Genomic DNA, 24,332 nt, shown 5'->3' with positions numbered 1-24,332 from the left:
AATACTTACTGGGAAAATCTATAGATCTTAAAATAGATCTAGGAGAGATAACCTGAGGATCACTGGACATCCTGAAAACTATGACCAAAAAAGAGCCTAGATTCTATTTTACAGGAAATCATCAAAAAGAACTGTCCAGAGATAATAGAAACAGAATGGAAAATAGGCGTTGAAAGATTTCATCGAACACCTTCTGAAAAAGACCCTAAAAAAAGAACTCCACAGAACATTGTGGCTAAGCTACAGAATTACCACACAAAGGAAAAAAAAAATATTGCAAGCAGCTAGAAAAAAGCAATTCAAATATCAAGGGTCCACAATATGGGTCACTCAAGATCTGGCTGCCTCCACATTAAAAGATTGAAGGGCCTGGAACCTGATATTCTGAAAGGCAAAAGATCAATCATTGCAACCAAGAATAAAATACCCAGCTAAGTTTAGCATTTTCTTCCGTGAAAGAAGATGGTCATTCAATGAAATAGAAACATTCCACTTGTTTCTGAGAAAGAAACCAGACTTAAACAAAAAATTTGATCTATAACCACAAGACTGAAGAGAAACAGAAAAAGGTAAAAAGAACTCTTGAGAACTATATTTCTGTTGTGGACATATACAAAGTCAAGATGGATAATTTCATTTTACAGATATAAAAAAGGGGGGGAGTAGTAAAGGGAAGGGGATAGTATCAGAAAAAGGTGAAGGAGTGATAAAAAGAGGAAAACTACATCCCAGGAAGAGGCATAGAAAATATACCATATCTGAGGGAATTTAGAGAGGGGGAGAAACATTGTGTGAATATTACACTCATCAGAATAGGCTCAAAGAGTAAAGAATTGACATATTTGTTTTTCAGAAAATTCTCTCTCACCTCATTAAAAGGGGGAGATGAAAAGGGAAAAAGAAAAGGGGAATAAGGCAAGGGACTTGGAAGGAGGGGGGAGGGATACTAAAAAGGGAGGGCTACGCGTCATAAGTGGGGTCTATAAATTATATATTGGGGAAGGTGTTCAGGGTGGTCAAGGGAAAAAAGCATAATCTGGGGATAATATGATGGCAGGAAATGCAGAATTAGTAATTTTAACTGTAAATGTGGATGGGATGAATGCTCCCATCAAATGGAGAATGATAGCAGACTGGATCAAAAACCAGAACCCTACAATATGTTGTTTACAGGAAACACACTTAAAGCAGGGAGATACATACAGAGTAAAGGTAAAAGGTTGGAGCAGAATCTATTATGCTTCAGGTAAAGCCAAAAAAGCAGGGGTAGTCATCCTTATCTAAGATCAAGCAAAAGCTGAAGTTGATATAATTAAAATAGATAAGGAAGGAAACTATATTCTGCTAAAAGGTAGAATAAACAATGAAGCCTTATCAATACTAAACATATATGCACCAAGTGGTATAGCATATAACTTTCTAAAGGAAAAGTTAAGAGAGTTGCAAGAAGAAATATACAGTAAAACTATAATAGTAGGAGATCTCAACCTTATACTCGCAGATTTAGACAAATCAAACCAAAAAAACAAATAAGAAAGAAATTTAAAAAGTAAATGGAACATTAGAAAAACAAGGTATGATAGATCTTTGGAGAAAACTTAATTGCGATAGAAAGGAATATACTTTCTTCTCAGCAGTTCATGGAACATGTACAAAAATTGACCATATATTAGGACATAAAGATCTCAAAATTAAATGCAGGAAGGCAGAAATATTAAATGGCTTCTTCTCAGATCACAATTGCAATAAAAATGCAATAAAAACTTCAGTAAGAAGTTAGGGGTAAATAGACCAAAAAGTAATTGGAAACTGAATTATCTCATCTTAAAGAATGACCGAGAGAAACAGCAAATTTTAGAAACAATAATTTCACCCAAGATAATGACAATGTTGAGGCATCATAGCAAAATCTGTGGGATGCAGCTAAAGCAGTAATAAGGGGAAATTTTATATCTTTAGAGGCTTATTTGAACAAAATGGAGAAAGAGAAGATTAATGAATTAGGCCTGCAACTTAAAAAGCTAGAAAAAGACCAAATTAAAAATCCCCAACCAAAAATCAAATTTGAAATACAAAAATTAAAAGGAGAAATTAATAATATTGAATGTAAAAAAACTATTGAATTAATAAATAAAACCAAGAGTTGGTTTTATGAAAAAGCCAATAAAATAGATAAACTTTTGGTAAATCTGATCAGAAAAAGGAAACAGGAAAATCAAATTGTTAGTCTTAAAAATGAAAAGGAGGATCTTTCCACCAATGAAGAGGAAATTAGAGAAATAATAAGGAGTTACTTTGCCCAACTTTATGCCAATAAATTTGATAACTTAAGTGAAATGGATGACTTCCTCCAAAAATATAGGCTTCCTAGATTAACAGAGGAGGAGATAGATTGCTTAAATAGTCCCATTTCAGAAAAAGAAATAGAACAAGCTATTAATCAACTCCCCAGGAAAAAATCCCCAGGACCAGGTGGATTTACATGTGAATTCTACCAAACATTTAAAGAACAATTAGCCCCAATATTATATAAACTATTGGAAAAAAAGGGGATGAAGGAGTCCTACCAAACTCCTTTTATGACACAGACATGGTATTGATACCTAAACCTGGTAGATCGAAAACTGAGAAAGAAAATTATAGACCAATCTCCTTAATGAATATTGATGCTAAAATCTTAAATAAGATATTAGCAAAAAGACTTCAGAAAATCATCCCCAGGATAATACACTCTGATCAAGTAGGATTTATACCAGGAATGCAGGGCTGGTTTAATATTAGGAAAACTATTAGTATAATTGACCATATTAATAATCAAATTAATAAAAACCATATGATCTTCTCAATAGATGCAGAAAAAGCATTTGACAAAATCCAACATCCATTCCTACTAAAAACGCTTGAGAGTATAGGAATAAATGGACTATTCCTTAAAATAATCAGGAGCATATATTTACGACCGTCAGTAAGCATAATATGCAATGGAGATAAACTGGAACATTTCCCAGTAAGATCAGGAGTGAAACAAGTTTGCCCACTTTCACCATTACTATTCAATATAGTAATAGAAATGCTAGCCTCGGCAATAAGAGCTGAGAAAGAGATTCAAAGAATTAGAGTAGGAAATGAGGAAATCAAACTATCACTCTTTGCAGATGACATGATGTTATACTTAGAGAACCCCAAAGACCCTGCTAAAAAGCTATTAGAAATAATTCAGAATTTTAGCAAAGAGGCAGGATACAAAATAAATACACATAAATTCTCAGCATTTTTATATATCATCAACAAAATGCAACAGCAAGAGATACAAAGAGAAATTCCATTCAAAACAAATATTGAGAGTATAAAATATTTGGGAATCCATCTACCAAAGAATAGTCAGGAATTATATAAGCAAAATTATGAAACACTTGCCACAAAATTAAAGTCAGATTAAAATAATTGGAAAGACATTCAGTGCTTTTGGATAGACTGAGCGAATATAATAAAGATGAGAATACTACCCAAACTAATCTATTTATATAGTGCTATAGCATTCAGACTCCCAAGAAACTATTTTAATGACCTAGAAAATATAATAAAATTCATATGGAAGAATAAATGGTCGAGAATTGCAAGGGAACTAATGAAAAAAACTCAGATGAAAGTGGTCTATGTGTACCTGATCTAGAGTTATATTATATAGCAACAGTCCCCAAAACCATTTGGTACTGGCTAAGAAATAGACCAGTCTATCAGGGGAACATATTAGGTACAAAGGAAAAAAAAAAAAGAGTACATCTATAGCAATCAAGTCTTTGACACACCCAAAGATACCAACTTTAGGCATAAAAATTCTTTATTTGAAAAAAAAAAACTGTTGGGAAAACTTGAAATTAGTATGGCAGAAACTAGATATGTATCCACACTTAACACCATATACCAAGATAAGATCAAAATGGGTCCATGATTTAGTCATAAAGAATGAGATCATAAATAGATTAGAGGAACAGAGCTGACCAGAGGAGAACTAGAGATCATTATTGATCACAAAATAGAAGATTTTGATTACATCAAACTAAAAAGTTTCTGTATCAACAATAGAAACAAGATTAGAAGGGAAGAAAGAAATTGGGAAAATATTTTTACAGTTAAAGGTTCAGATAAAGGTCTCATTTCCCAAATATATAGAGAAGTGACCCTAATTTATAAGAAACCAAACCATTCTCCAGTTGATAAATGGTCAAAGCATATGAACAGAAAATTCTCAGATGATGAAATTGAAACTATATCCACTCATATGAAAGAGTTTTCCAAATCTCTACTGATCAGAGAGATGGAAATTAAGACAACTCTGAGATACTACTACACACCTGTCAGATTGGCTAAGATGACAGGAAAAAATAACGATGAATGTTGGAGGGGATGTGGGAAAACTGGGACATTAATACATTGTTGGTGGAGTTGGGAAAGAATCCAGCCATTCTGGAGAGCAATTTGGAACTATGCCCAAAAAGTTGTCAAACTGTGCATACCCTTTGATCCAGCATTGCTGCTATTGGGCTTATGTCCCAAAGAAATAATGAAGAGGGAAAAGGGATCTGTATGTGCCAAAATGTTTGCAGCAGCTCTTTTAGTAGTGACTAGAAACTGGAAGATGAATGGATGTCCATCAATTGGAGAATGGTTGGGCAAATTATGGTATATGAAGGTTATGGAAATATTATTGCACTGTAAGAAATGACCATCAGAATGAATTCAGAAAGGTTTGGAGAGACTTACATGTACTGATGCTGAGTGAAATGAGCAGAACCAAAAGATCACTACATACTTCAACAACAATGTATGAAGATATATTCTGATAGAAGTGGATATCTTCAACCTAAAGAAGATTGAACTCACTTCCAGTTGATCAATCATGGACAGAAACAACTATAGCCCAAAGAAGGAACAGTGGGAAGTGATTATAAATTGTTAGCACTACTGTCTATCTACCCAGATTACTTACACCTTCGGAATCTAATACTTAACGTGCAACAAAAAAATCGGATTTACACACATATATTGTATCTAGGTTATATTGTAACACATGTAAAATATATGGGATTGCCTGTCATCCATGGAAGGAGTAGAGGGAGTGAGTTCATAATTTGGAAAAATTAATACAAGGAATAATATTATAAAAAATTCATCATGCATATATACTGTCAAAAAATTTATAATTATAAAATAAAATAAAATAAATTGATTTTTCTCTTTCCTTTTTTTAATCACATTTACCAAAAGTTTATCTATTTTATTTTTTTTTCATAAAACCAACTCTTTTATTTATTAATTCAATAGTTTTTTTTTAACTTTCAATATTATTTATTTCTCATTTTAAGTTTGGAATTTCAAGTTTAATATTAATTGGGGGGTTTTAATTCAGTCTTTTTTCTAGCTTTTTAAGTTGCAAGTCCAATTCATTGATCCTTTCTTTATTTTATACAAGTAAGCCTCTAAAGATATGAAATTTCCCCTTATTTTCACTTTTGCTGTATACCATAAATTTTGGTATGATGTTTCATCATTGTCGTTATCTTGAGTGAAATTATTAGTTGTGTCTATAATTTGCTGTTTCACCCAATCATTCTTTAAGAGGAGATTATTTAGTTTCCAATTACTTTTTGGTCTATTTACTTTTTGTTGAATGTAGTTTTTATTTCACTGTGATCTGAAAAGAAAGCATTTACTATTTTTGCCTTCCTGCAATTAATTTTGAGGTCTTTGTGTCCTAAGATATGGCTAATTTTTGTATAGATTCCATGAAGTGATTGAGAAGAAAGTATACTCCTTTCTGTTACCATTCAGTTTTCTTCAAACCTCTATCATACCTAATTTTTTCTAATATTCATTCTATTTATCTCTTTAGTTTCTTTCTTATTTGTTTTGTGGTTTGATTTATCTAATTCTGAGAGTGCAAGATTGAGATCTCCCACTATTATAGTTTTGCTGTATATATCTTCTTGCAATTCTCTTAACTTCTCCATAGGAAGTTAGATGCTATACTACTTGATGCATATATGTTTAGTATTGATATGGCTTCATTATTTATGCTACCTTTCAGCAGGATATAGTTTCCTTCTTTATCTCTTTTAATTTGATTGATTTTTGTTTTTGCTTGATTTGAGATAAGGATGGCTACCCCTGCTTTTTTTTTACTTCACCTGAAGCATAATAGATTTTGCTCCAAGCTTTTACCTTTACTTTTTCTGTATTTCCTGTAAACAACATATTGTATGGTTCTGACTTTTGAAACAGTCTGCTATCTGCCTCCACTTTATGGGAGAGTCCATCCTATTCACATTTATAGTTAAAATGACTAATTCTGTATTGCCTGCCATCTTATTATCTCTAGATTATGCTTTTATTTTTCTTGCCCCTCTTACTCCCTTTCCCAGTATTAAACTTATGAGCACCTCTCCTTCTTTAGGATCCCTCCCACCCCCTTTGAATCATTTCCCCTTTCTTGTACCATTCCCTTATTACTCTTTTTTTCCCCCTTTTCCTCTCCCACTTTTTAATGATGTGAGGGAAGATTCTTCTCTGTAAAACAAATATATCAATTATTTTCTCTTTGAGCCAACTCTGATGAGAGTTAGATTCACACAATTTTCTTCCCCCTCTCTAAATTCCCTCAGATATGATAGGTTTCCTTTGTCCCTACATGGGATGTACTTTCCCTCTTTTTATCTCCCCTTTTCCCTTTTACTGACACTATCCTCTTTCCATTTCTACTTCCCTTTTTTATTTTATACCAGTAAAATCATATTATAAATATGGTCTGTATGTATATCCACAACAGAAATACAGTTCTCACAAGTTCCTTTTACCTTTTTCTCCTTCTCTTGAGTCCCATGGTTGGAGATCAAATTTTTTGTTTATATCTGGTTTTTTCCCAAGAAACAAATGGAATTCATTTGTTTCATTAAACGTGCATCTTCTTCCATGGAAGAAAATGCTGAGCTTAGCTGGGTAGTTTATTCTTGGCTACATTCAAAGTTATTTTGCCTTTTAAAATATCATATTCCAGGCCCTTCAATCTTTAAATGTGTAGGCAGCCAGATATTGAGTGATCCTTATTGTGAGCATGGCACCTTGGTATTTTGAATAGTTTTTTTTTTTTTTTTGTTTTGTTTTTTTTTTTTTTCCTGGCTCCTTGTAATATTTTTCCTTAGTCTGATAGTTTTGAAAATTTGGCCACAATATTTTTTGGACTTTTTATTTTAGGGTCTTTTTCAAAAGGTATTCAATGAATTCTTTCAATGCCTATTTTACCTTCTGATTTTATTACATCTGGGCAGTTCTCTTTGATGATTTCCTGTAAAATAGTATCTAGGTTCTTTTTTTTCATCATAATTTTTGGGAAGTCCAATAATCCTTAAATTATCTCTCCTAGATCTATTTTCCAGGTCTGTTGTTTTTCCAGGTAGATATATACTGTTTTTTTTTCCTAATTTTTTTTGTTTTGTTTTCTTTTGCTTGACTAATTCTTGATGTCTCAATGAATCATTCATTTCTATTTGTTCAGTTCTGATTTTTCATGAATTATTTCCTTCATTAGCTTTTTTTTTTTTTTTTTTTTACTTCTTTTTGTATATGTCCAATTGACGTTTTAAATGAATTGTTTTGCTCTATGGAATTTTTTTTTTCCATTTCACTACTTTTTTTTAGTTAGTTATTTTCTTTTTCCAATTCACAAATCCTACTTTCTTGGGAGTTCTTTATTTTTTTCTAATTCACAAATCCTACTTTCCTGGAAGTTCTTTACCTTTTCCAATTCACATTTCAGGAAGTTGTTACTCTCTTGCATAACTTCTCTTTCCTTCCCCCATTTTTCTTCTAGCTCTCTTTGAAGATTTTAAAAAATCTCTTCTAGGAGAGCCTTTTGTAATGGGGACCAAGTTAAATCCCCCAGTCTGAAGACTGTTTACTATTACTCTCCTTGAGATTTTCAACCTCTCTTTCTTTATAGAAGCTATCGATTGTGCTGTTGATTTTTTTTTTACTCATTTTTTTTTTTTAAGTCTGTAGAAATCTGCCTTCAGGGCAAGGAGCTTGCCAGCTTCCTCTGCAGAGCATGGATAGACATATAGATAGTAGTTGTCCTGCAAACAGGCTGCAAATAGTGGCAAGATACGGGAGTGCACTGGGAAAAAAATTCCCAACTGGATGTGATTCAGGCCTAGGTAGCACAGGTCCAAGCTATGGAAGTGCCCAGTGAAAACCCCATTGTGCGAGTTAGTGACTGTCCTGGGGCTAGAGTCTGAGAAGAGAAAGTATCAGTACCCCAAACAAAAGGCAGCTGTGGAGCTGTGGGTATTAGCAGTTGTTCAGCAAATGGGCACAGACTAGAAGTGTCTCTGCCCAGAGAAGCACAGTCACACTGAGGAAGTTCTACTGTCCTACACCAAGTCCCCCACTGTGCAGATTAAAGGCTTCCCTGAGCTGCACCCACCTGCCATGTAGATTTGTGACTGCCCTGGCCTGTGCTGCAGAATGCAGTTGCACAGCTGTGCTGTAGTCTGTGCTTTGTCACTTCTGGTTTTGGGTGGGTATAGCCAGATATTGTTAGGTTCTGGCATTTTTTAGAGTATCCTCTACCTTTGGCTTTAATTTACGTGCTGGTCTACTGCTTTGTAAGCAAGGCATAGGAGTCAGACTATGGCAGAGTTGTCTCTATAACTTTTCTAACCACAGAGGTCACCCCTACCTCTGGTGCACTCCAGACCCTAACCTCTGGTTCTATACTTGCTTGGACTGATCTGCTTTGGCCACACAGAACAAACCTTTTCTGTCAATCTTCCAGATTATTTTAAGTTGGTAAATTGTTGTATTTCTAATCATTGTGAATTTTACCAGTCAAGTACTATTTTTGAGGCTGAATTTAATAATTGGTCGTGAGGGTATGAGAGGAAGTTAGAAAGTCTTATGTTCCTTCTCTGCTATCTTGGCTCCCAAAAATCCAGAGAAGTGCAAATTAAGTCAACTCTGAGAAACTACTACACAACTCTCATATTGGCTAGAATGACAGGAAAAGATAATGCTGAAAGTTGGAAGGGATGTGAGAAAACTGGGACACTGATACATTGTTGGTGAAATTGTGAATACATCCAGCCATTCTGGAGAGAGATTTGGAACTATGATAAAAAAGATATAAAACTATGCTTACCCTTTGACCTAGCAGTGTTACTATCGGGCTTATAACTAAATACATTTTAAAGGAGGTAAAGGGACCTCTATGTCCAAGAATGTTTGTGGCAGCCCTTTTTGTAGTGGCTAGAAACTGGAAATTGTATGGATACTCATCAACTGGAGAATGGCTCGATAATCTGTTTTGTATAAATGTTATGGAATATTATTGCTCTGTAAGAAATGACCAGCAGGACTATTTCAGAAAGGCCTGGAGAGACTTACATGAACTGATATTGAGTGAAATGAGCAGGACCAGGAGATCATTATATGCTTCAACAACAATACTTTATGATGATCAATTCTGATGGAAATGTCTCTCTTCAACAATGAGATGAACCAAATCAATTCCATTCATTCAATAATAAAGAGAACCAGCTATACTCAGCAAAAGAACTCTAGGAAATGAGTGTGAACCACAACATAACTTTTCCAATCTCTCTGTTTTTGTATGCTTGAATTTTTGATTTCCTTGTCAGGTTAATTTTACCTTATTCTAAGTCCAATTATTCTTGTGCAGCAAAAATAACTGTATGGATATGTATAAATATATTGTATTTAATGTATTTAACATGTTTTTATCTACCTGCCCTCTGGGGGATGGGGAGGGAGAAGGTCGAAGGAAAGGAAAAGTTAGAACAGAAGGTTTTGCAAATATTAATGCTAAAAAAATTACCCATGCATACATCTTGTAAATAAAAAGCTATAATTAAAAAAAAAAGAATGGTGGTTTTTAATTGAAATTTCTAAATCAATTCCTAATGTCAACAGACACTTAACCTTAAGTAGTGTTTGGATAGATTAGGGACAGCACCCTCTGTGAATTTGACACTTTATTATTTTTTTTTCCTGAGGCTATTGGGATTAAGTGAGTTGTCCAAATTCACACAGCTAGGATGTGTTAAGTGTCTGAAATCAGATTTGAACTCAGATCCTTCTGAATTCAGGGTTAGTGCTCTATCTACTGAACCAGCTAGCTGCCTCAGCTCTTATAATTTAAAGATTGTAATTCAATACAATTGTGTTTTTTTAATAATATTATATATTTTATTTTATTACTTGAAAAGCATTCTTCTGAAGAGACCATCAGGTTCACCTTCCTCCTACAACAGAATCTATGAAATTTAAAAAAAAAAAAACTTTAAGAATTCTATTTCTGAAACTATTAAGTAGGAGATTATAGCTTTTGTTGTATTCCATAGAGAATTACTAATGAGTTCCATTCACCAATGAAATTACAGATCTAATGAACCTGCACAAGCACACACACATAGGCATGCGCATACACATATGCAAAGTCAACACTTTGCTAGATCTTGGATATGCAAAGGCAAAGGCAAAAATAAAGAAAAAAGAAAATATGTTTTTTCTCCTGACTTTTGCATGCTTACATTCTTATAAACAGAAAAAAAGACAATATGTATGCAAAGGAAAAAAGTAAAACTAAATATAAACTGCATATCAGTGAAAGATGTGACCAAAATATAGTTTATAAAACAAGATTTATTTATTAATATTCATTTTTAAAACTACTCACTGAAAAGTTGCTTATCTGATATTTTTCTTATCTGCTGAACATGTAAAATAAATTTGAGTCCTCTACTTGTTTTTAAATTTGCATGTTTGAGATTCTGATAAAAGGCAAATCAAGTTAAAATCTGAATACATTATCTATCATACTCTTATTTTGCTTCACATTGTCATCTTCTTTAGTTTTGAGAGGACTCTTCTCCACTAAATTAAAATCATTTTTTAACCCAGTGGAAAATGTAAATAATGAGTGATCTAGAACATTTCTGACACTGGAACCATATCTAATAATTACACTATGTAGTGTTACTACAAATTGTTTGGAATGGTGTCAGTTCATCAAAGTTGCCAGAAAAAAAAAAAAAAAAAAAAAAAAAAAAAAAAAAAAAAACTTTATATCTCTTAAGTTACTATATTTCTCACCATAAATTTGCTTAAATAAATAAAAGGAATCTTATTAACTATACATTTTTTGGTTTTCTCTTTAAGTACTTGCTAGGGGGTGAGACATAGGGATAGAGCAAGAATGGACAGAGAAGATATTTTAGGATTTTTTAATCCTAATGCCTTTCATCTCAGCAGATGGAAAGATTGTAGATTTTAATTCAAAGCTTAAGACAATTTCGACAATAAAGACTTCATAAAGCAACAAATGCATCCATGTTTACAGCTCTAATGCAGAGTCTGTTTATTTTCAACAGAAATTTTCAATGGATCTTTAATAAAAATATCAATGTATATTACCTCTGTTCCACCATTCAAGTAAAAGAGATGGATCACAGTTAGAAATGACCTTTCTTTCCCCCCCCCCCCTTTTGCAGGAGAGTTGCCAAAGAAATTTAATCATAATTAATAACAAGAGGCCAGGCAAAAAAGGGAGATAAATTTTGATTGAATATAATACATAATTAAAATTCCTGATCTGTTCTATAATAGAGAGAAAAAATTAATAATCCCTGAAAATCAAGGTACCTTTATAAAGCTTTTAAAACAATTTTTAAAAAGAGATTTACTCTAGCATTCAATCAAAGAGGCAAATTGCACTATGCAATCAAACACTTACTAATGGTACAATAGAAAAATTCTTATCATAAGACTTAATATCATTATGATTTGCCTTAAATTAGGAATAAGAGTTGTAGAAAACATTTTAGCCATTATAAATGCAATTTGAATAGAGAGTCGCATAATTATATGTTTGGGAGTCTTACTATTATGAAATGTCTCTAAAATGTAGATAAAGCATCTAATAACTTTTGCATTTTTGTTAATATCCTACAGTCTGAAACTTCTTTTATGATATTCAGCATTTCTAAATAATTAATGAAAGTGTACATAATACATATTGTGTATATCAGTCCGTCAATATTCTGGCAATGATGCATTTAGCTCTGGGAAAAATACATTTTCTAATATATAACAAAACAAAGTAACAAAATATAATATGCTGAGTAAATTTTTCACTGTTAGTAGCCACAAAAATGCATGTTAAAATGTTATCACATTTATCATCCTGTCATTATTATTCTAGATTTTTTTAACTCTTTAATTTTGTCTTTTCATGTGCATGCTAAAATAAAAATGTTACAAAGTTAGAAAACAAGTAGTTCAGTGTTTCACAAACCAAACTTTACTAAATAAATTTATTCTCTGGTGGCTCAATATTTGGTAGCCTAAGTTTTCTTACATAGAAGATAGAAAGCCTACCAAAGAGAGAAGAAGCCAGAGATTACAATAAGTAGGATAAATATAGTCAAAGTTATTCTCTTATTTTCTCTTTTAAAGTTTATGGCCTTTCTTGAATACTTACATAAAAATCTAAACTGCGATTCTACTTTTAAATATTTAGAATTGGTAATTTTTTAAATATTATTTTTATTTTTTCCTTCCAAGATGTCTAAATCCCCCCATTTTAAGCTCTACCATTGTTTTGACTCATTCCTTCTCCAACAAATTATGTTTTTCAGTCAAAAAATTATTTTATCTTCCAAAAGTCCTTTTTCCCCATTTTATATCAAGACTAAATATTCCTATTTTCTTCACCCTTTTCTGGACATTCTAATGATGATATTGATAATTATAATCATTTAAACCTACATTGATCTTTAAAGATTTCCAAAGTTCTCCCCATGCATTGCCTCATTTAATCCTCAAAAAGAAAAAAGAAAAAATAGAAATCTTTGTTGATGCAAAAATAAAGCTAAATATGAAAATTGAAATTATGAAAGGTCTGTTTCAATCAGACACAGAAGGAGGAGGGCCAAGCACAAGCAGGCCAAGCTCAGACATTGTGTGTAGGCAGCACAGTTCAAGCTCCACAAGCTGGTGAATCTACAGGAGAGGAATCTAGCAGTGTTGACTACTCTACCCTGATTGCAAGCCAGTAGAACAGCAGAGAAGTTATAAAACAGCCAATACAAACACAAAAAGTAAATAATGAACCCCAAAATCCCAGAATTACACAGAACGTGACCATGTCCACCTAGCACCAGGAGTGAGTCAACAAGGACTCAGTGTAGCTGCTGCTGCTTGTGGGGGAAGCTTCCTAAAAGCATATCTCAACTTTCTTTAAAAAAATAAAATAAAATAAAATAATAATAATAATAATAATAAGCCAAAAAGAACTCTGACCATAGATAATTTTAATAGTTAAAGAAAAGAACAGATTTCATGCCCTGAGATTAAAAGCAGATTGTCTCCAGATAAAGCTCTAAAGGATGATATAAATTTGTCCTCATTACACAAGGCTCACCTAGAAGAAATTAAAAAGGATCCTAAAGAGAGTTAGAAGAAAAATTGGGAAAGGAAATGAAAACTTTGCAAGAGAGTATGGAAAAGGAGACACAGAAATTATCTGAATAAAATTCATTACAAAATAGACTTAGTGAAATGGAAAAAAAGCATAGAAATCCTTAAAGAACAGATTTAACAAAATGGAAAAAGAAAACAACTACCTGAAAAACAGTGTTTGTGAAATGGGAAAATAAAATAATGCCCTGCAAAACAATTTGTGAAATGGAAAAAAAAATCATAGAACAAAATAACTCATTTGAAAATTCAATCGGAGTAATACAAAAAGAACTTTTAAAAAATGAATGAAGAAAATCACTAAAAATCAGAACTGAACAAATGGAAATGAATGGCTCAATGAGACATCAAGAATCAGTCAATAAAAAAAAAAAGAAAAGAAAAGAAAAAAAAAAAGATTATGTAAAATATCTACTTGGGAAAACAATTATCCTGGAAAATAGATCTATGAAAGACAATGTATGGATTATTGGACTTTCTGAAATCCATGATGAAAAAAATAGCTTAGACATAATTTTTCAGTAAATCATCAAAGATAACTGCCCTGACATCCTACAATCAGAAGGTAAAATAGCTTTTGAAAAAATCCACCAAAACATATCTTGAAAGAGACCCAAAAATTTAAAATACAAGGAGTATCATGGCTAAATTTCAGAACTATCAGACCAAGGAAACATACTGCAAACAATAAGAAGCAATTCAAATATCGAGGAGCCACAATAAGGATTAACATAGGACCAAGCAGCTTCCATCTTAAAAGATTGAAGGGCTTGGAATCTGATATTCTGGAGGCAAAGAAATTCGGAATGCAGACAAGAATAAACTACTCCACTAAAGTAAACATTTTCCTTCAGGGAAGAAGATGGAAATTCAACAAAAAAGGTGAATTCCATTAATTTCTGATGAAAAGACCAGAGTTAAAGAAAAAGTATGACCTCCAAATATAGAAATCAAGAGAAGCATAGAAAGGTAAAATAATAATAATAATAATAATAATAATAATAATAATAATAATTCTTGAAAACTGTATCTATGTTATGTGCATACATAAAGAGTGAATGTATAATTTGATTTTACAGTTATAATATAAAAGATAAACTAGAGGTGGAAAGCAGACTGTATCAGAAAAAGTGGAAAGAAAGCTTTTATGTTGTTTATAACAAACACATTTATATGTGTTATACTGAGATCTCTCAGTTTATATATATAAACACATATATAATATATATATATATATAAAACATATAAAACAGTTTATATGTTGTTTATAACAAACACATTTAAAGAAAAGTGATACATAGAGATTAAATGTAAAAGGCTGGAACGGAATCTATTATGCTTCAAGTGAAGTAAAAAATTAAGCAGTGTTAGCCATCCTGATCTCAGATAAAGCAAAAGCAAAAATTGATCTAATTAAAAGAGGAAAAGAAGGAAGCAATATCATGCTAACGGGTAGCATAGATAATGAACCAATATCAATAATAAACATCTATGTACTAAATGGTATAGCATCTAATTTCCTAAACAGGATTAAGTGAGCTGCAAGAAGAAATGTACAGCAAAACTGTTATACTGAGAGATCTCAACCTTGCTCTCTCAGAATTAGATAAAACAAACCACAAAATAAATAAGAAAGAAGTTAAAGAGGTAAATAGAATACTAGAAAAGTTGGGTATGATAGATCTTTGGAGAAAATTGAATGGAGACAGAAAAAAGTTTCCTTTTGCTCAGTGGTTCATGGAATTTATACAGAAATTGACTGTAGCAGGCTAGAACTCTGAAAGGTTATACTTGAATATAAGACAGCAGGGTGCTAGTAATTAACTACCTATTCAATGCATGAAGTGGTTCTTTAAGCATATACTTGATGTAACATAATGATGTGGTCATTCTAGTTGGTGTTTACTTAGGGCAATCTGGTGATGTTATCTTCTACCACTGTGCTTGCCCAGTGTGGTGTTGTAATGTGGTCATGCTGGGATATTTAAGGGAGTCCCAGAGACAGAGGATCTCTCAGCCCCAGCAATCTCAGCTACAGAGAAGTCTTTAGGCTTCAGACTGCAGATGGAGTCTGCTCTTCTGCCTCCTTCACTTCACTCACCCACTAAGCCCAAGACCTCGGGTTGATCCCGAGGGCCACCAGAGAGCTAGCAGGGACATTACAATTGACCATGTGTTAGAGCATAAAACCCTCAAAATCAAATGAAGAAAGGCAGAAATAGTAAAAGCATTTTTTTTCAGATCATGATGCAATAAAAATCATATGCAAAATATGTCCAGGAGAAAACAGACCAAAAATTAATTGGAAATTAAATAATCTAACTCTAAAGAATGAGTGGATGAAACAGCAAATCATAGACACAATCAATAATTTCATCTAAGAGAATTACGACAATGAGACAACATACTAAAACTTATGGGATACAGCCAAAATTGTTATAAGGTGAATTTGTATATCTCTAGATTCTTACTTGCATAAAATATAGAAATAGAAAGAGAAGATCAATGAATTGGGCTTACAACCAAAAAACCTAGAAAAAGAACAAATTAAAAATCTTCAATTAGATACCAAATTTCAAATTCTGAAAATAAAATGGGAGATTAATAAAAGTGACAGTTAAGGAGGTAATTAGAATACTAGAAAAGCTAGATATGAGAAATATTTTGAGAAATTGAATGGAGAAAGAAAGAAGTACACTTTCTGGTCAGCAGTTCATGAAATCAATAAAAAAAAATTGACCACATATAAGGACATAAGGACCTCAAATTCAAATAGAGAAAGGCATAAATAGTAAATGAAATTTTTTCAGACCATAATGCAATACAAATTTTATTCAATAAAAGGCCAGAGGAAACAGATAAAAAATAATTGAAAACTACATAATATTATCCTAAAGAATGAATAGGTGAAACAACAAATCCTAGAAATAATTAATTATATCATCCAAGAAAATGACAATAATGAGATAATATACCAAAATGTGTGGGATGCAGCCAAAGTGGTAATTAGGGGGAATTTTATATCTCAAATATTCAAGGATTGTGCCTGCCCAGAACTAATTCAGAGACTGGATTTGCTAATTAGTCTGATGGTTGTAGGAGAAGATCAGAAAGAAATGTGCATACTCTCTGCCATCTTGGCTCCACCCCCCTCATATATTTATCCTTAAATTTCTTTTTCATCTCTTATTGCTGAATCTAGCATTTCTAATACAATAGTAATGGTAAAAGTGGGTAAACTTGTTTCACTCCTGATTTTACTGGGAATAGTTCCAGTTAATCACCATTACAAAAGATGCTTACTGATTGTCTTAAATAGATACTATTGACAATTCTAAGGAGAAGTATATTTATTCCTATATTCTCTAATGTTTTTAATAGGAATGGATGTTGGATTTTATCAAATGCATTTTCTGCATCTATTGAGATGATTGTAGGGTTTTGTTAAATTTGGTTATTGATATAGTCAATTATGCTAATAGTTTACCTAATATTGAACCAGCCCTGTATTCCTGGTATAAGTCTTACTTGGTCATGGTGTATTATTCTGGAGATGATTTTCTATAGTCTTTTTGCTGAGATTTTATTTAAGATTTTGTATCAAAGTTCATTAGGGAGATTAATCTGTAATTTTCTTTCTCTGTTTTCATACTACCTGGTTTAGGTAACAGTACTATGTCTTTGTTATAAAAGGAATTTGTTAGGACTTCTTGATTGCCTATTTTTTCAAATAGTTAATATAGCATTGGAGTTAATTATTCTTTAAATCTTTGGTAAACTTCAAATGTAAATCCATCAGGTCTTAGGAAGTTTTCTTTTTTTTTTAGGGAGTTGATTAATAGTTTGCTGTATTTCTTTTTTTCTAAAATGGGATTATTTAACCAATTTACTTCTTCCTCTGTTAATCTGGGCAACCTATATTTTAGAAAGTATTCATCCATGTATTGTAAGTTATCAAGTTTATTTGCATAAAGTTGTGAAAAGTAACTCCTCATTATTGCTCTAATTTCCTTTAGCCTAATTAATTTATTTTCTTTTTCTCTATATTATACAAGTAAGCCTCTAAAGATATACAATTTCCCCTTATTACTGCCTTGGCTGCATCCCATACATTTTGGTATGACATCTCATTATTATCATTCTCTTGGGTGAAATTATTAATTGTGTATATGATTTGCTATTTCACCTAGTCATTAGTTAGGATGAGATTATTTAGTTTCCAATTACTTTTTTTGTCTATTTTCCCCTGGCTTTTTATTGAATGTAGTTTTTTATTGCACCATGATCTGAGAAGGATGCATTCATTACTTCTGCCTTTCAGCATGTGAATTTGATGTGTTCATGTCCTAATGTATGGTCAATTTTTATATAGGTTCCATGAACTTTCAAGAAGAAACTGTACTCATTTTTGTCTCTATTCAGTTTTCTCCAAAGATCAATCATGCCTAACTTTACTAGTGTTCTACTTACCCCTTTATCTTCTTTCTTATTTGTTTTGTGGTTTGATTTATCTAGTTCTGAGAGTGCAAGTTTGAGATCTTCCACTACTATAGTTTTGTTGTCTATTTCTTCTTGCAACTCTATTAAGATATAGTTCCCTTTCTTATCTCTTTTAATTAGATCAATTTTTGCTTTTTACTTGATCTGAGATTAGAATGGCTACTCCTGATTTTTTGGCTTCACCTAAAGCATAGTAGATTCTGTTCCAGCCTTTTACCTTTACTCTGTATGTATTGCCTGGCTTCAACATGTAAACAACATATTGCAGGATTCTGGCTTTTAGTCCAGTCTGCTATTCGCCTCCCCTTTATGGGGGAGTTTACTCCATTACATTTATAATTAAAACTACTAATTCTGTATTTCCTGCTATCTTATTATCCCCAATTTATGCTTTTCTCTTTCCTTTCCCCCTTACCCTCCTCCCAAGTATTAAGCTTATGAGCACCACTTGCCTCACTTGGCCCTATCTCTTTAGAATCCCTCCCTCCCTTTGAAGTCCCTCCCCTTTTCTTGAACCTTTTTCTTGCTATTTCTGTATTCCCTTCTATTTACTTTAACCCTCCCCTTTTTATTTTTCCCCTCCTTCTTTTCAATGAAGTGAGAGAAGTTTCTATGTAAAACAAATATGTCTAATTTTCTCTTTGAGCCAAGTCTGATGAGAGTAAGACTCACAGTGTTAATCTTCCTCCCCTCATTCCCTCAAATATAATAGGTTTTCTTTGCCTCTTCATGAGATGTAGCTTCCCTCTTCTTACCTTCACTTTTCCCTTTTTCTGGTACCATTTCTGTTCCACCTCTATTTTCTTTTTTATATTATAACAGTAAAACCAAATTATACTTGTATTCTTTATGTATGTCCATAACAGAAATACAGTTATCAAGAGTTCTTTTTACCTTTTTATGCTTCTCTTGATCCCTATATGTGGAAATCAAACTTTTTGTTTAGTTCTGTTTTTTTTTTTTTTGCTTTTGTTTTTGTTTTTGTTTCTTTCTTTCTTTCTTTCTTTCTTTGTTTTGTTTTTTTCAGGAATAAATGGAATTCACCAATTTCATTGAATGTGCGTCTTCTATCCTGGAAGAAAATGCTCAGTTTTGCTAGGTTAGTTATTCTTGGCTGAATACCAAGTTTGTTTGCCTTTCAGATTATCAGATTCCAATCCCTTCAATCCTTTACGGTGGATGCTGCTAGATCCTGAGTGATCTGTATTTTGGCATCTTGGTATTTTAATTTTTTTTGACTGTAGCATTTCTTTCTTGGTCTTATAGTTCTGGAATTTATCCACAATATTTCTTGGAGTTTTGATTTTGGGATCTCTTTCGGTAGGTGATCAATGAATTATTTCAATGTCTATTTTGTCTTCTGTTTCTATAACATCTGGGCAATTCTCTTTTATGATTTCCTAAAAAATAGTGTTTAGGCTCTTATGTTTCATCATGATTTTCAGGAGTCCAATAATGCTTAGATTATCTCTCCTAGGTCGGTTCAGAAAAAGGGGAAGGAATGATAAAAAGAGGGAAACTACATCCCAGGAAGAGGCATAGAAAATACACCATATCTGAGGGAACTTAGTGAGGGGGAGAATCATTGTGTGAATCTTACTCTCATCAGGAGAGGCTCAAAGAGTAAATAATTAACATATTTGTTTTGCAGAGAATTTTCTCTCACCTCATTAAGAGGGGGGAGAGGAAAAGGGAAAAGGAAAAGGAGAATAAGTGAAAAAAAGAGGGAGGGTTTTGCGTCACAAGGGGGGTCTGTAAATTAAATTAAATATCGGGGAGGGGGATCAGGGGGGTCAAGGGAAAAAAGCATAATCTGTTAGTCTTAAAAATGAAAAGGGGGATCTTTCCACCAATGAAGAGGAAATTAGAGAAATAATAAGGAGTTACTTTGCCCAACTTTATGCCAATAAATTTGATAACTTAAGTGAAATGGATGACTTCCTCCAAAAATATAGGCTCCCTAGATTAACAGAGGAGGAGATAAATTGCTTAAATAGTCCCATTTCAGAAAAAGAAATAGAACAAGCTATTAATCAACTCCCCAGGAAAAAATCCCCAGGGCCAGATGGATTCACATGTGAATTCTACCAAACATTTAAAGAACAATTAGCCCCAATGTTATATAAATTATATGAAAAAATAGGGGATGAAGGAATCCTACCAAACTCCTTTTATGACACAGACATGGTACTGATACCTAAACCAGGTAGATCGAAAACTGAGAAAGAAAATTATAGACCAATCTCCTTAATGAATATTGATGCTAAAATTTTAAATAAGATATTAGCAAAAAGACTTCAGAAAATCATCTCCAGGATAATACACTATGATCAAGTAGGATTTATTCCAGAAATGCAGGGCTGGTTTAATATTAGGAAAACTATTAATATAATTGACCACATTAATAATCAAATTAATAAGAACCATATGATCATCTCAATAGATGCAGAAAAAGCATTTGACAAAATCCAACATCCATTCCTACTAAAAACGCTTGAGAGTATAGGAATAAATGGATTATTCCTTAGAATAATCAGGAGCATATATTTAAGACCTTCAGTAAGCATAATATGCAATGGAAATAAACTGCAACCTTTCCCAGTAAGATCAGGAGTGAAACAAAGTTGCCCACTATCACCATTACTATTCAATATAGTACTAGAAATGCTAGCCTCGGCAATAAGAGCCGAGAAAGAGATTCAAGGAATTAGAGTAGGAAATGAGGAAATCAAACTATCACTTTTTGCAGATGACATGATGGTATACTTAGAGAACCCCAAAGACTCTGCTAAAAAGCTACTAGAAATAATTCAAAATTTCAGCAAAATGGCAGGATACAAAATAAATCCACATAAATCCTCGGCATTTTTATATATCACTAACAAAATGCAACAGCAAGAGATACAAAGAGAAATTCCATTCCAAACAAATGTTGAGAGTATGAAGTATTTGGGAATCCATCTACCAAAGAAAAGTCAGGAATTATATGAGAAAAATTACAAAACACTTGCCACAAAAATAAAATCAGATTTAAATAATTGGAAAGACATTCAGTGCTCTTGGATAGGCCGAGCGAATATAATATAGATGACAATACTCCCCAAACTAATCTATTTATTTAGTGCTATACCAATCAGACTCCCAAGAAACTATTTCAATGACCTAGAAAAAATAACAACAAAATTCATATGGAAGAATAAAAGGTCGAGTATTGCAAGGGAACTAATGAAAAAAAAAAGTCAGAGGAAGGTGGTCTAAGTGTACCTGATCTAAAGCTATATTATATAGCAGAAGTCACCAAAACCATTTGGTATTGGCTAAGAAATAGACTGGTAAATCAGTGGAATAGATTAGATATAAAGGACAAAAAAGGATACATATATAACAACCTAATCTTTGACAAACCCAAAGATACCAACATTAGGGATAAAAATTCATTATTCAGAAAAAACTGTTGGGAAAACTGGAAATTAGTATGGCAGAAATTAGATATGGATCCACACTTAACCCTATATACCAAGATAAGATCAAAATGGGTCCATGATTTAGGCATAAAGAGGGAGATAATAAATAGATTAGAGGAACAGAGGATAATCTACCTCTCAGACTTGTGGAGGAGGAAGGAATTTATGACCAGAGGAGAACTAGAGATCAATATTGATCACAAAATAAAAGATTTTGATTACATCAAACTAAAAAGTTTCTGTACAAATAATACTAATGCAAACAAGATTAGAAGGGAAGTAACAAATTGGGAAAATATGTTTAAAAACAAAGGTTCTGACAAAGGTCTCATTTCCAAAATATATAGAGAACTGACCCTAATTTATAAGAAACCGAACCATTCTGCAATTGATAAATGGTCAAAGGATATGAACAGACAATTCTCAGAGGAAGAAATTGAAACTATATCCACTCACATGAAAGAGTGTTCCAAATCACTACTGATCAGAGAAATGCAAATTAAGACCACTCTGAGATACCACTACACACCTGTCAGATTGGCTAAGATGACAGGAACAAATAATGATGAATGTTGGAGGGATTGTGGGGAAACTGGGACACTAATACATTGCTGGTGGAGTTGTGAAAGAATCCAGCCATTCTGGAGAGCAATCTGGAATTATGCCCAAAAAGTTATCAAACTGTGCATACCCTTTGACCCAGCAGCGCTACTACTGGGATTATATCCCAAAGAAATACTAAAGAGCGGAAAGAGACATATATGTGCCAAAATGTTTGTGGCAGCTCTTTTTGTTGTAGCTAGAAACTGGAAGATGAATGGATGTCCATCAGTTGGAGAATGGTTGGGTAAATTGTGGTATATGAAGGTTAGGGAATATTATTGCTCTGTAAGAAATGACCAGCAGGAGGAATACAGAGAGGCCTGGAGAGACTTAAATCAACTGATGCTGAGTGAAATGAGCAGAACCAGAAGATCACTGTACACTTCAACAACAATACTGTATGAGGATGTATTCTGATGGAAGTGGAAATCTTCAACATAAAGAAGATCCAATTCACTTCCAGTTGATCAATGATGGACAGAGGTAGCTACACCCAGAGAAGTAACACTGGGAAGTGAATGTAAATTGTTAGCACTAATATCTGTATGCCCAGGTTGCATGTACCTTCGGATTCTAATGTTTATTGTGCAACAAGAAAATGATATTCACACACATGTATTGTAACTAGACTATATTGTAACACATTTAAAATGCATGGGATTGCCTGTCATCGGGGGGAGGGAATAGAAGGAGGGGGGGATAATTTGGAAAAATGAATACAAGGGATAATATTATAAAAATATATATATATATATAATAAAAAATTAAAAAAAAAAAAAAAAGATTATCTCTTCTAGATTTATTTTCCAGGTCTGTTTTCCCAAGTAAGTATTTAACTTTTTTTTTCTATTTTTTAATTTTTTTTTTGGTTTTTCTTGACTGATTCCTGGTGTCTCCTCAAGTCATTCATTTCCATTTGTTCAAATCTGATTTTTAATGAATTGTTTTCTTCCTTTACTTTTTTATTTCTTTTTGTATTTGTCCAATTGAATTTTAAATGAGTTGTTTTGTTCTATAAATTTTTTTTCATTTCTCCAATTTTTTTTTTTAAAGAATGATTTACAACCTAGAAAAAATAACAACAGAATTTATATGGAACAACAAAAGGTCGAGAATTTCAAGGGGAGTAATGAAAAAAAATTAAGTGAAGGTGGTCTAGCTGTACCTGATCTAGAAGTGTATTATAAAGCAACAGTCACCAAAACCATTTGGTATTGGCTAAGAAATTACCTGGGAGTTCTTTATCTTTTCCAATACACAAATTTTGTTTTTCAAGGAGGTGATTTCTTTATCCATTCTATTTTTTAACGACTTATCCTGGCTCTCTATCAAAGCTTTCTTTTCCTTTCCCCATTTTTTTTTTTTTCTGGCTCTCTTTTAAGATTTTTTTTAATTTTTTTTTTTCTATGAGAGCTTTGTGTGATAGGGACCAGATCATATCCACCTTTGGATCTAGAGACAAACTGTGTTAAGTCTCCTCAGGGATTGAAATCTTCACTCTTTCCATATAAAAGCTATCAATACTTAGAGTGTGCTTTGCTTTTTTGCTCATTTTGAAAAAAAAAAACAAAAAACAAAAAACAAAAACAAAAAAAAAAAAACCTATGGTGTGTTTATCTGCTTATCAAGGACAATGATGTATTTCCAAGCTGCCTCTACAGACAACAGGAAGTGGCAGTGGGAAAGCCACTGGCTGTGCTGAGATGAGCAGTTGTGCTGAAATCAGCAGTAGTGGAAAGGCAGCTACTAGGGCTGTGTCCAGATTGCGGCTGTGCTGGGACCAACAAATGAGGCTGAACTTAGATAATGCTGAGTCACTCCCTAGGTGCTGGGTGGATGTGGCCAGGTCCTGAGAGACTCTAGTGTTTTGGAGTTATAGTCTTTATTTTCTATAGCTTCTCTGTTGATCTACTGGCTTGCTGCCAAGAGCAGTGTGGCTCACACTGTTGTAAAGTTCTCCTCACAGATTTTCCACTAGTAGAGACCCCACAGTGCCCCACTCTGTTCGGCTCAGTGTGAGCTATTCCTGTGTTCTTACTGACTGCCTGAATCTGCACCTAGCCTAACCCTGTTTCATCCCCGTGCAGGACCAAAAGCAGACCGTTTCTGGTGAATGCATTATACTACCAATATTCATGAATTCTGACAGTCAAGCACTAATTTTGAGGCTGAATTTTATTAAAATGATTGAGGAAATGGAGATTTTAGGAAGAT

This window comes from Sminthopsis crassicaudata, chromosome 1, assembly GCF_048593235.1.
Source record: "Sminthopsis crassicaudata isolate SCR6 chromosome 1, ASM4859323v1, whole genome shotgun sequence".
Classification (NCBI taxonomy): domain Eukaryota; kingdom Metazoa; phylum Chordata; class Mammalia; order Dasyuromorphia; family Dasyuridae; genus Sminthopsis; species Sminthopsis crassicaudata.
This window is presented reverse-complemented; position numbering follows the sequence as displayed.